Source organism: Lepus europaeus, chromosome 16 (genome assembly GCF_033115175.1).
Source record: "Lepus europaeus isolate LE1 chromosome 16, mLepTim1.pri, whole genome shotgun sequence".
Taxonomy (NCBI): Eukaryota; Metazoa; Chordata; class Mammalia; order Lagomorpha; family Leporidae; genus Lepus; species Lepus europaeus.
The window spans coordinates 19,287,572-19,298,993 of NC_084842.1; the positions used below are offsets into that span (position 1 = coordinate 19,287,572).

Below are 11,422 nucleotides of genomic sequence, written 5' to 3' on the forward strand. Positions count from 1 at the left end.
GCGAGACATAGCCCAGGTACTAAGAGAGAAAAACTGCCAGCCCAGAATATTATATCCTGCAAAGCTCTCATTTGTGAATGAAGGTGAAATTAAGACTTTTCATAGCAAACAGAAACTGAAAGAATTTGTTGCCACTCATCCTGCCCTGCAAAAGATGCTTAAAGATGTCTTACACACAGAAACACAGAAACATGGTCACCAATATGAAAGAAGGTAAAGGAAGGAAACCTCACAGCAAAAGATCACAGGAAGCTCAATTTCTCTTTGACATAGAATTAAACTCTGATGCACTGTTAGAGCAATGTGTTAAAGTAATCTATTATGTTCTCTTGATGTCTGTTAAATTCTAATTGTTCAAAAACAGCTGAATTTTTATTAAGAGCTATGGGTTATTTAACTATGTGCTTATTTTCAAAGACTTGAATAATCACCTTGTAACAATGATCAAATTTGGTCTATGTTATGTCATGATTTTAAGGAATCTTAGTTCAACCAGATATTTTGGATTTTGATATTGGTCTATTATGCTATGTTATATGTGCGTACATATTGTATGTCCACATGGGGAAATTTTATTAAGAGTTTTATTTTAAATTGCTTTTAGATAAGATTGTCCATAAATTTAAGCTGCTAAAATCAATCAAAGATACATTTTAATTTGTGAGACCTGAATCTGTGTATCATATGTTTTAAACGTGTTGGTAGAAAGAAACTAAAAACATTTTAGATGGTTGTGCTTAAGTTTACTGGTTAAACAAACTACACCATGTTAGATATTTAAGAGGTGTTTTCAAATACATGATTCTTAAAATTTATAGAAGGCATTGGACCTTCTGGTAAATGTTTTATTAAGTTCTTATCTAAGGGTTGAAACGGTTTGCTAAGTATTCATGTAATATTGCTATTGTCAGCAAGTGATCTAGGACTTGCTCCCTCATTTCTCTATTCTAAGCCCAACTTGTTCTTTCATTTCTCTATTCTCTTCAAGGTAGGGAACTAATTATATTATGAAGGAATCTGTAGGACGCACAATTTAATCTTTAGACCTTATAAGAGATGGCTAACATTTTTCTGTAATAGCATAGCCAAAATAAGAACTTAACTAATAATCTCATAGCTAGATTCTCTTCGCCATCAGCGAAGTATACAGTAAGTAGAAAAAACAACCTCCCTTTCAGACCAAAGGGAAAGAAAGTTTTAAAGTGAGAATATAATTTTCCTCATGGGCATTGTCTACCTCAGAAAAACTACTACAGAACATGCCTGTGACTATAGACTTGTAGTTCAGGCCACCGAAGATTAGAGATGGGACACGGGCACTCCCTTGACTTGCATCCTCTGGTCTGCTTTAACGCAAACCAGGAGGAAAAGAAAGCTAGGCATCAGAAGCAATGGGTGGCAGGCCTATTAATGGCTGATCTGTACAGTGATCTGCCCTCAAGGAGACCCAACAGGCCAGTCCACTGCAGTGGCTTTCAATGTGGTAAGCCTGGGCTTCAGCAGAAGTCAGCTTGTGAAGAGCCCTGGCAGCTCTGCCAAGAGTTGGATCACTGGAAATGGACCTGCCCTGGAGTCGAAGGATGTCCAGGTCAGAGCCACAGATCTTATTGGCTCCAAGCTGAAAAGCCCTTCACTCAGCCCAACTTCCAAAGTGACCACTGCAGCTGAGGGGATGGTCAAGTAGGGTCAGCAACATTGCAGGCAGAACTGTAAATTTCTTCTTAGAGATGCCACCTGCCTTTACCTGGCCAGCTCTCCTCCCAGGCCAACCAAGTAATGAAAGTCAACAGAGTGCCTTCCCCTAGGAGGTTCACACCTCCCTTAGGATATACCCCATGTGAAGAGATAGATAGGTCTGGGCCTCTTAACTTACAAGGCCTAAAGCCCAACAGATTATTATCAAGCCCCTTCTATCAGGTTCTATTTGCCTCTCAATCAGAAAACTTAATTGTAGCTTAGATAGCACCTTTCTTAGCTCCTCTAATAATGACTCTGTCCTTTGTTCTAGACCCTGTCTAGTGCACTTGGGCCTCATTCCTTTGTAATCATAACCTCTACTCTACCACCAATGGCTCTACTCCCAACCTGTGTGTACTGATGGTCCTCTTTCCCACTTAATGCTGTATAATTGTTCAGACCTGGTTAAGGCCACTCTTAGGATCATTGGTTACTATCCTCACCCTGTCTTTTATGACCTTGTCTAAATATGATCAGAGTCGGCAAACTTGGAAGGCTTCCATAGCCTTGGCAACTCATGACGACAGCCTAGGGTGGTTACTGGTGCCATAAACTAGAGTGTCAATTTGTTGGGTCAACAACAGGAGCCACTGTGCGCTTGCTCCTGATGTGGGATCTCTGTCCTTAATGTACTGTACATTTTGATTTAATGCTATAACTAGTACTCAAACAGTATGTTTCACTTTGTGTTTCTATGTGGGTGCAAACTGTTGAAATCTTTATACTAAATTGATCTTCTGTATATAAATAGAATTGAAAATGAATCTTAATGTGAATGGAAGGGGAGAGGGAGCGGGAGAGGGGAGGGTTGCGGGTGGGAGGGAAATTATGGGAAGGGGAAGCCATTGTAATCCATAAGCTGTATACTGGAAATTTATATTCATTAAATAAAAGTTAAAAAAAAAAAGAAAGAAAATATAATACAGAGAACAGCAATTTATGCTGAGCATAATTCTTTAGAGAAAGTAATTTATTTGCCTTCCTTTATACTGGGACTTACATAAAACAACTATTATAATTTAATTCTAATAAACCATTATGATGTGATTGTTATACTTTGCCTCAAACCATGTCTACAAACAAAGGTAGGTATAGGAAACCTTTTAGCTATGACCAGAGGAAATTCTAATATTTCATATGTAACAGAAATGTTACATCAGAGAAATATGATAAAATTCCATCTCACAAGAAGGTAAAATGATTAACTTTCAAGGAAAATCCCGGATTTCTTTTCAAGTTAAAGAAAAAATGTTTATAACCTATTATGACTTGAATTGTGTCCTCCCCAATGATGCTAAGTTGAAGTCTCAACACTCAGTACCTCCAAATGTGACCATGCATAGAAACAGTGCCTGCACAGAGATAACCAAGTTAAAATGAGGTCATTAGGGCAGGCTCTAATTCAATATGACCCTGACCAGTGTATTTATAATAGAGGAAAATTTGGACACACTGATAGACACTGTGTGGGGAGACACAGGATCCTGGAACTAAAAACCAGAAGCTGGAGGAAGCACGGAAAGATGATCCTCCTACAAATTTCAGAGGGTGAGGGTGGGTGTCCCTCCTGACAACTTGATTCCAAAATCCCAGCATTCTTAACTGTGAGATTATAAATTTCTATAGTTCTATGCCCCTTTGGTTTTTTTCCCTATGGCACCCAAACTTTAAAAATGATTTTTATAAAATATTTACTTGAGGCTGGTGCTGTGACACGGCGGGTTAAAGCCCTGGCCTGAGGTGCCGGTATCCCATATGGATGCTGGTTCTAGTCCAGGCTGCTTCTCTTCTGATCCAGCTCTCTGCTACGGCCTGGGAAAGCAGTACAAGATGGTCTTTGGGCCCCTGTACCCATGTGGGAAGACCTGGAAGAAGCTCCTGGCTCCTGGCTTCAGATCAACGCATCTCCAGCTGTTGTGGCCAGCTGGGGAGTGAACCATGGGATGGAAGACCTCTCTCCCTCTCTGCCGCTCCTTATCTCACTGCATAACTCTTTCAAAAAATAAATCTTTAAAAAATATTTATCTAAAAGACATAAAGATAGAGAGACAGACAGCCAGACAGACACACAGACAGTGGTCTTCTGTCCACTGGTTCACTCCACAAATACCCACAACATCCAGAGTTGGCCAAGCCAAAGCCATGAGCCTGGAACTCAATCCAGTTGCCCACATTGGTGGCAGGGACTCAAGTAATTGAGCCATCACTTGCTGCCTCCCAGATTAATACAGCAGGAAGCCAGAATTAGGAGCAGAACAGGGACTTGCATCAAGCACTCCAATATGGGATCCCGGTTTCCCAATGGTGCTTTAACCGCTGCTCTGAGCATCCACCCTTTATTTTAATATTTTTGATATCCTGTTATTTTCTTTTCTAATTAAATTTTAAAATATTTGAGAGGGGCCGAACTGTGGCACAGGCTAAGTCTCTGCTTGCAGCACAGGCATTCTACATGGGCACTGGTTCATGTCCTGGCTGCTCCACTTCCAGCCCAACTCTGTGCTAATGGCCTGGGAAAGCAATGGAAGATGGCCCAAGTTCTTATGCCCTTGCACACAAATGGGGGACCTAGAGGAATCTCCTGGCTCCTGGCTCTGGATGAGTCCAGCTCTGGCCCTTGTGGCCATTTGAGGGGTGAACCAATGGATGGAAGACATTTCTCTCTGTCTCACCCTCCCTCTGTCTGTAACTCCATATCTCAAATAAATAAATAAAATCTTTCAAAAAAATCTTCATTTGAGAAACAGAATGAGGGCAAGGGTGAGAATTAGTCAGAGGCAAAAAGAGAGAAGGAAAAAGGGAGATAGAGCTCCCATCCATTGGGTCATTGGGTCACTCCGCAAATGCCTACAATGGCTGGGGGTATAAAGTCAGGTGTTGGGAACTCAGTAAAGGCCTCCCATGTGGGTTTCAGGAATTCAACTACTTGTGTCATCACTCCTGCTTCAAAGAGTCTGCCTTGGCAGGAAGCTAAAATGGAGAGAAGGCAGTGAGTATCAAACATAGTCATTCCAAATGAGATACATACATCCTAACTGGTGGTTTAGCCACTAGACCAAAAGCCTGCTCCTCTGTTATTTTCTTGAACACGTGTTCAGTATAAGATTTGACACTACCATGCACACACACACATGCACACACACATTATATCTACGCAAGTACTAAGAATTTATTTTGTATGGAATTAACTGGACATGTTAATCCCTCTGATAATGATTTAAAAGAAGTTGTGGGTAACAAATCAAAGAAATAATCTTATTTTGAAGATAATTAAGAAAAGCTGTGGAAAATCACTCTCAATTTTTAACAAGGACTACATTTTTAAAATTTAGATTTCACTGTACATTTTGTGGGGATGCATGAGTATATGCATACAACCTATAAAGTCAGACACGGAAAGACAAATACCTCATGTTCTCTCTGGTAATGCAAAAGCTAAAAGCAAAAGTTTAATAGCTAGACTTTTAAACAAACTTCTCAAACATGGCTTAGGTCCTCCGTAACATAATAGGATGTCACAGAGTGTTAGTTATTTCAAATTTATCCTATATCTTGCTTGAGACCTCACATCCTGCCTTTTCCATCATAGCATAATCTAAAGAAAAATGATGACTCCCCAAAGGTTGTAATATCAAGCTAGGAAATAAGAGGCTTAGAAGTTATCAGTGAAGTGATACTGAGGTGTCTGTGGAGCATATCTATAATAATCATCATCTCAGGCTGGAAATGCGGAAAGCCCATTAGGAACCAGTTATACTTCTGTACAAAAGGCTATCACTTGTCAGTAAGAGTAACCATAGCCATTACAAACAACCCAAATATTGCCCTTTGAAGGCAATGTCCCTGGAATAGTCTTGGAAATGGACCTATTTCATCAGATGTGGCCTTTGCAGAGTACTATGTTCCAGTTCCTCAGGGTGTGGTTTGAACAGTAGTACCCAGACATAACTTGCACCACAGAGATCTCAGGGCAGGCACCCATGTCATCATATGTCAGGAAAATAAAATCTTTCAAGGACTGTGTATCACCTTCCTATTCATTCACAGCAAGATCACCCCAAGAGAAGGGGGACAAAAAGATTTTAATTTTATTTTAATTGACATTGTATTATTTTATAAGTTAATATAACTTAACAGGTTTAAAATTCCCTGTGTTAAACTAATCTTAGTGTTGGCATACTCATAAAGCTTTGTATTGCTGGCTGCTACTGGAAACCATTCAAAGGATTTAATTTTGGTGAAAGTGATTTCCTAGTACTCTTAGGACACCTGTAAGTTAATTATATTAATTAGTTTATACTTTCAACTTTGGCATTTTACTGGCAGCTACAATTAACTTCAAGGGCAGAATGTTACTTTGTGTGGGTATGAGGAAAGAACATACTGAATACGATTTTAATCTTAGCAAATGTCCAGAAAAGCAGTGATCTCTGAGAAACAAAATAAGAGAGTAAGAGAGTTGACTTTTAAAATTATCATATTGATTTACTTTGTGTTTCTGTGTGGGTGCAAACTGATGAAATCCTTACTTAGTATACACTGAATCTATCTTCCGTATATAAAGATAATTGAAAATGAAAAAAAAAAACCCTTGGTTTTAAATTGGAAATTGCACAGAAATTAATCAATTTTTTAAAAATATCATGTAGGATCTCTGTCCTTAATGTGCTGTACATTGTGATTTAATGTTATAACTAGTACTCCAACAGTATTTTTCACTTTGTGTTACTATGTGGGGGCAAACTGCTGAAATTTTTACTTAATATATACTAAACTGATCTTCTGTGTATAAAGAGAATTGAAAATGAATCTTGATGTGAATGGGAGGAGAGAGCGAGCAGGAAAGGGGAAGGTTGCGGGTGGGAGAGAAGTTTGGGGGGGGGGGAGCCATTGTAATCCATAAGCTGTACTTTGGAAATTTATATTCATTAAATAAAAGTTTTTAAAAATTATCATATTGAAAGTGAAGCAGAAAGAGTAAAATGATCTTTAAATTGGAAAATTCTCAGTGTAGTCAGAATAAGAAATTTCAGAAATCAAATCTAACTATCTGGGCATCCATGGGCTTCTACTTCCATTTTGATGCCTGCAAATCCTTTGAAATTCCCAAAAGTGTTCAAAGATCTTTTGTTAAGCAGTGTTTGGTTATTCCCATTCTGGTTGTAACTGCGCATCATCAGTAGCCCTGTTTTCATTGGTTCATAAAGGGTGTTTTGCTACCAAATAATGCTCTCAGCTATAGAAAAGCTTACAATTAAGCAATGCTTTTATTGTGTTCTCTACATATCAGTAAAGGATGATGCGTCAGACTGTTCCTGAAATAGTCACAACAATATTCTGATGGGAAATGACCTTTGATTTGAGTCTTAACTGAGCTAGTATTTCCAGTTGCATTGAGTAGATAAATAAGAGAGGAAATAAAATGAGAAATTACTTAGGTTGCTGTTAAAAGCATGATCTTGTGTTTAGGCAAGGACTCTAATTTAGTATTTTCTATGTATTGGAGGTACTCATTATCAAAGTGAATAATCTAATGTTTCTTGACCTTATTTTGCTTGTGTATTAAACAAGTGCTAAAAATGACTAATGTCATCAGGTTGTTATAAAAGATAAATGTTTTCATACATACAATCATAAAGCATATACTGCCTGACATACAGTAAGTGCTCAATAAACTTTAGCTATTATCATTACTATCATCCTCACATCAAAGTGCTTTTTGATGCGGGCATTCAGTTCACTGTGAGCTTATAGTATCTTTCATGTGAAATTATAACAATAAAGATAATATACATTAAAATAATATAATTCTGATTAATATAATAAAATGGGTCATATTTCTGAAATATTTTATGTGATCATTTTATTGCATACCTACATCAATAATCTCAATTAGTTTTTATCAGTTCTGCTCTATAAAAATGTGATCATATATTAATCCCTGAACATTCTAAGGGTTTTCAGACAAATTACATTTTCTGAATTCAGAGATTTTTATTTTTATTTTATTCTCCTTGCTATTTCAACCTGGACTTTTATATCTTGTGTTTGTAACATTACAAAATAAAATACATTTCTCAAAACCAAAGCCATTAGATATTAAAGTTTAATGCCAACGTCTAAGTCAGTTTTTCCAGTTTTTCCCCTGGCACAATAATGATCTAGATGCTGTATTTATTTATGCTCGACCTGTCAGGTTTGGACTTTTCACCTTATTGAGTTGGCTTTATTCCTGTTACACTGTAGATGGAATAGAAGCAGGGTACAATGAGCCAGACGTAATTCTTTTCTCTAACCTGGCCTCAGTGGTGACTCAATTACTCTCAACAAACAACCCTTGAAGACCTAATATGTGTAAAACTCTCCTGAGCTCACAGATGAAAAGCACAATCAATCTTTTGAACATTTTTTTTTCCTGCTTTGACTGTTTTTCTGAACCAATTAATTTCTTTTTCCTCAGTAAAAATGTTCAAAATCTTCCTAGTACTATCTCTAGATTATATAAAAATATGACAATTTGTGTTTTTTTAAGTCACCGCAGATACTTTTGACTATTGTGTGTAGAGAAAAAACATTTTTCCTCAGATGATGGTCCCATATCTACTCAGCTATAACTGAACTGATTTGACTGTAAACTCCTTGATGTGGTAATTATTATACATTTTAATATGCATGCACTATTATTTAATTCTGTGTGGGGGAATGGTATCTGCTAAATAAACAGTGAATTCAACTACGTATATAAATCTGTCACTGATAGCTCTGTTCAGAAAAAAAAATACTAAGTAATGAGAACATACAAAGGATTTGTTTGAAAATCAGGCTGTTGAGTAAACACAGAGTTTACACAGGATCAAGCTCTAAGCTCATGTTGAGGATACAGGTGTCTGAAATGGAGAGGAAGCAGGAAGGCTTGAATCATCAGGAAACCCTGGATTATTTACTTCTTCACTGTTTCAGGACACACCCTGGGTCACATCAAGCAAGTGAGCTCTCTAAGATTGTAGGCAGTGTCCCATACATGAAAAGAGTCAGTCTGTTTATGAAATACTACATGCATTCCTTATGGATGTTGTAACAAGTTGTCATAGCTGAGTGGCTTATAGTAATACAACTTTAGTATCTTATGGTTTTGTAGATTAAAAACCAAATGCCCTAAAATCTCACTGCCCTAAAACCAAGGTGTTGTCAAGGCTACATTGCTTTCTGGTCTCCAGGGGAAATCTTCTTCCTTGCTTTTTTCTGGGTTCCTGAGGTCAGCAGTAGCACTAGGCTTGAGACCTTCTTTCCCCATCACTGAAGACAGAGTGAGTTGAGTCCTGTTACATGGTTTCATTCCCAACTTTTTTGCATTTTCTTCCACGTTTAAAGATTCTTGTGATTACATTGCTCACATAAAGCTAATCAGAATAACCACCTGATTTTAAGAACAGCTAATTAGCTACTATATTTCCATCTGAAACTTTAATTTCTTTTTGCAACATGATGTAACATATTCACAGGCTACAGTGATTAGTGCATGGATGTCTTTAGGGGTCCATTATTCTGTCTGCCACAAGCCACCTCCATTTTATTTTCTGATGCTGACAAAACGATGACATTTCCAGTGAATCCCATAGATCTCATAGCAAACACCATTAGTGTCTTGCCAAGAGATTGGACCAGATTGCATTTTTCTTTGCTTTGCTCTTACTGGATAGCCCAGAAAAGCTAAAGAATGGAAAGCAGACCTATTGTTAGCCCCGCTTTACTGAATGATATGTCATATAACTTTGAAGTTTTAGTTATTTTTAATGACTTTATGTCAAACCACTTATTACATGACCTTTTATAATACCTAATATGCCCGACTATGTCTCAATCAGTAGTTAAATAACAATGCTGTGTACTTTCACAGCCTCTCCCTTCTGATACAAGAATAAATCAACAACCTATTCTCCTCTCTACATATAAGCATATGGCATATAGATACATACATGCATATATATGTTGGGGGAAATGACAATGGAAAATTTTAAAAAATTTTTGGTCATGTGCTACTCAACCTAATTCCCTCCCTCACTGAGGGCAGTATATTCTATGGGAAATAAGCCCAGGGCTACTAAAAGCAAGAATTATTTAATGACTCTGAGCTGCTCCCTTCTAAAGATTATGGAGCTGCTTTTACCTAAGGTTATATACATGAAGGGAGTCTATTTTCCAAGAACAAACGTGAGCGAGAGCATCAGCATTTGCTAAATCATGCCTGAAACCCTCAAGTTATATTTAGCATGACAGCTGATTAATGGCAATTTCTTCCATGTATTAAGGTATAACAAGTTAGTATTCACTTAAGATAAGAATAAAGTCTTTTATATAAACAACCACATCATATAATTTCTCCCCCAGCAAAATCCATACTCAAGGTTTTACTACTTTACTCCTTCACTCATTTAATTCAAGATTGTACTACTGTCACTTTCTGCAGAGAAATGTCCCTTCCTAAAATAGGAGGCCATCATCCATTATCCATTCCTAGCTTTCTTTTCTCTCCACTTTATTTTGCACTATAGCAATTCTCAGGATCAGCAACTATAGTGCTAGCTTATTTATTTTTTATAATCTCAGGACTGAGCTCAATGATTTTTTGGGAAAGCTAGTAAGTGCTTCGATTTTTGCAGGGGTTTCACAAATATTCCTTGAATGAATGATTGGATGTAGCAGATATGTTAAAACCATTGGTTTCTTCTGTCATCTTTTTCTAAAGGAACAATTGAAAAATATCAGCATTTTAAGAGTTTCTTTTAAGATTTATCTGATATTTAGGACAAAATATTTTGAAGACTGTATTTATGCTTATGGTAGACTGAATTATGGCCCAAAGGTGTCCACATCCTAATACTCAAAACCCATAAACATGTTATCTTACAAGGCAAAAGGAACACTGCACATATAATCAAGTTAAGAATTCTGAGATCAGGCGATGATTCTGCATTACTTGGTTGTGCTCCCTCTCTTAAAAGAGGAAGGTAGGAAGTCAAAGACAATAAAGGTAATGTGGCCACAGATGCAAACAGAGTTGAAATGCTGTGCTGCTGTATTTGAAGGCATAATAACAGGCTACTGGCTGAAAAATGTGGGTAGTCTGAGAGTTGGCAAAGATAAGGAAAATGATTCTCACCTGGAGCCTTCAGAAAGAATGAATTCTCCCAACACTTCGGCTTCAGTCCAGAGTGCATTTAATCCAATATAATCCATATTTCTCATTGCTTCTTACCTTGGATTTATTACTCAATCAGTGACCAATGACAAGGTTCATCCTTGTGCATCATGCACTTCTGGTATCGTCTCCAAATCATTCAGTATGCATAACCAGCTGTATGTGAAATATTTTGAGTATCACTATTCCAGTGTTCCTACAGCCTCTGATATCCATTTACAAAGACTACTCACAGAATATATAACAATACCATCTAAATGAAAACTAAGATTTCATCTGTTATCCTGCAATGTTTACATTTTAATATGGGTCATACCTCACTTAAACCAAAGGAAGCCTCAATCTCTCTGAGCTTCGTATATCTGAAAAGAGACTCCCACCAGATTCCAGCTGGCTCCTGATTTTTCTCAACAATCTCCATTCACTTCCCTGGAGAAGGAGGGTGGACTTTAATTGGGTGACTCGGGAGAAAAATCAGATATGCTG

At 37.5% G+C, this 11,422-nt stretch overlaps 1 long non-coding RNA gene across 1 annotated transcript in view; it reads right to left on the minus strand.

Annotated features, from left to right (window-relative positions):
- The window catches only part of LOC133775130 (uncharacterized), a 70,730-nt gene extending 59,662 nt beyond the window's left edge, over nucleotides 1–11,068 (minus strand). The window contains exon 1 of the long non-coding RNA XR_009868196.1: nucleotides 10,994–11,068. This is a non-coding gene — a long non-coding RNA (uncharacterized LOC133775130). The remainder of the gene's footprint in view (nucleotides 1–10,993) is intronic.
- Between the last annotated feature and the right edge of the window lie 354 nt (nucleotides 11,069–11,422).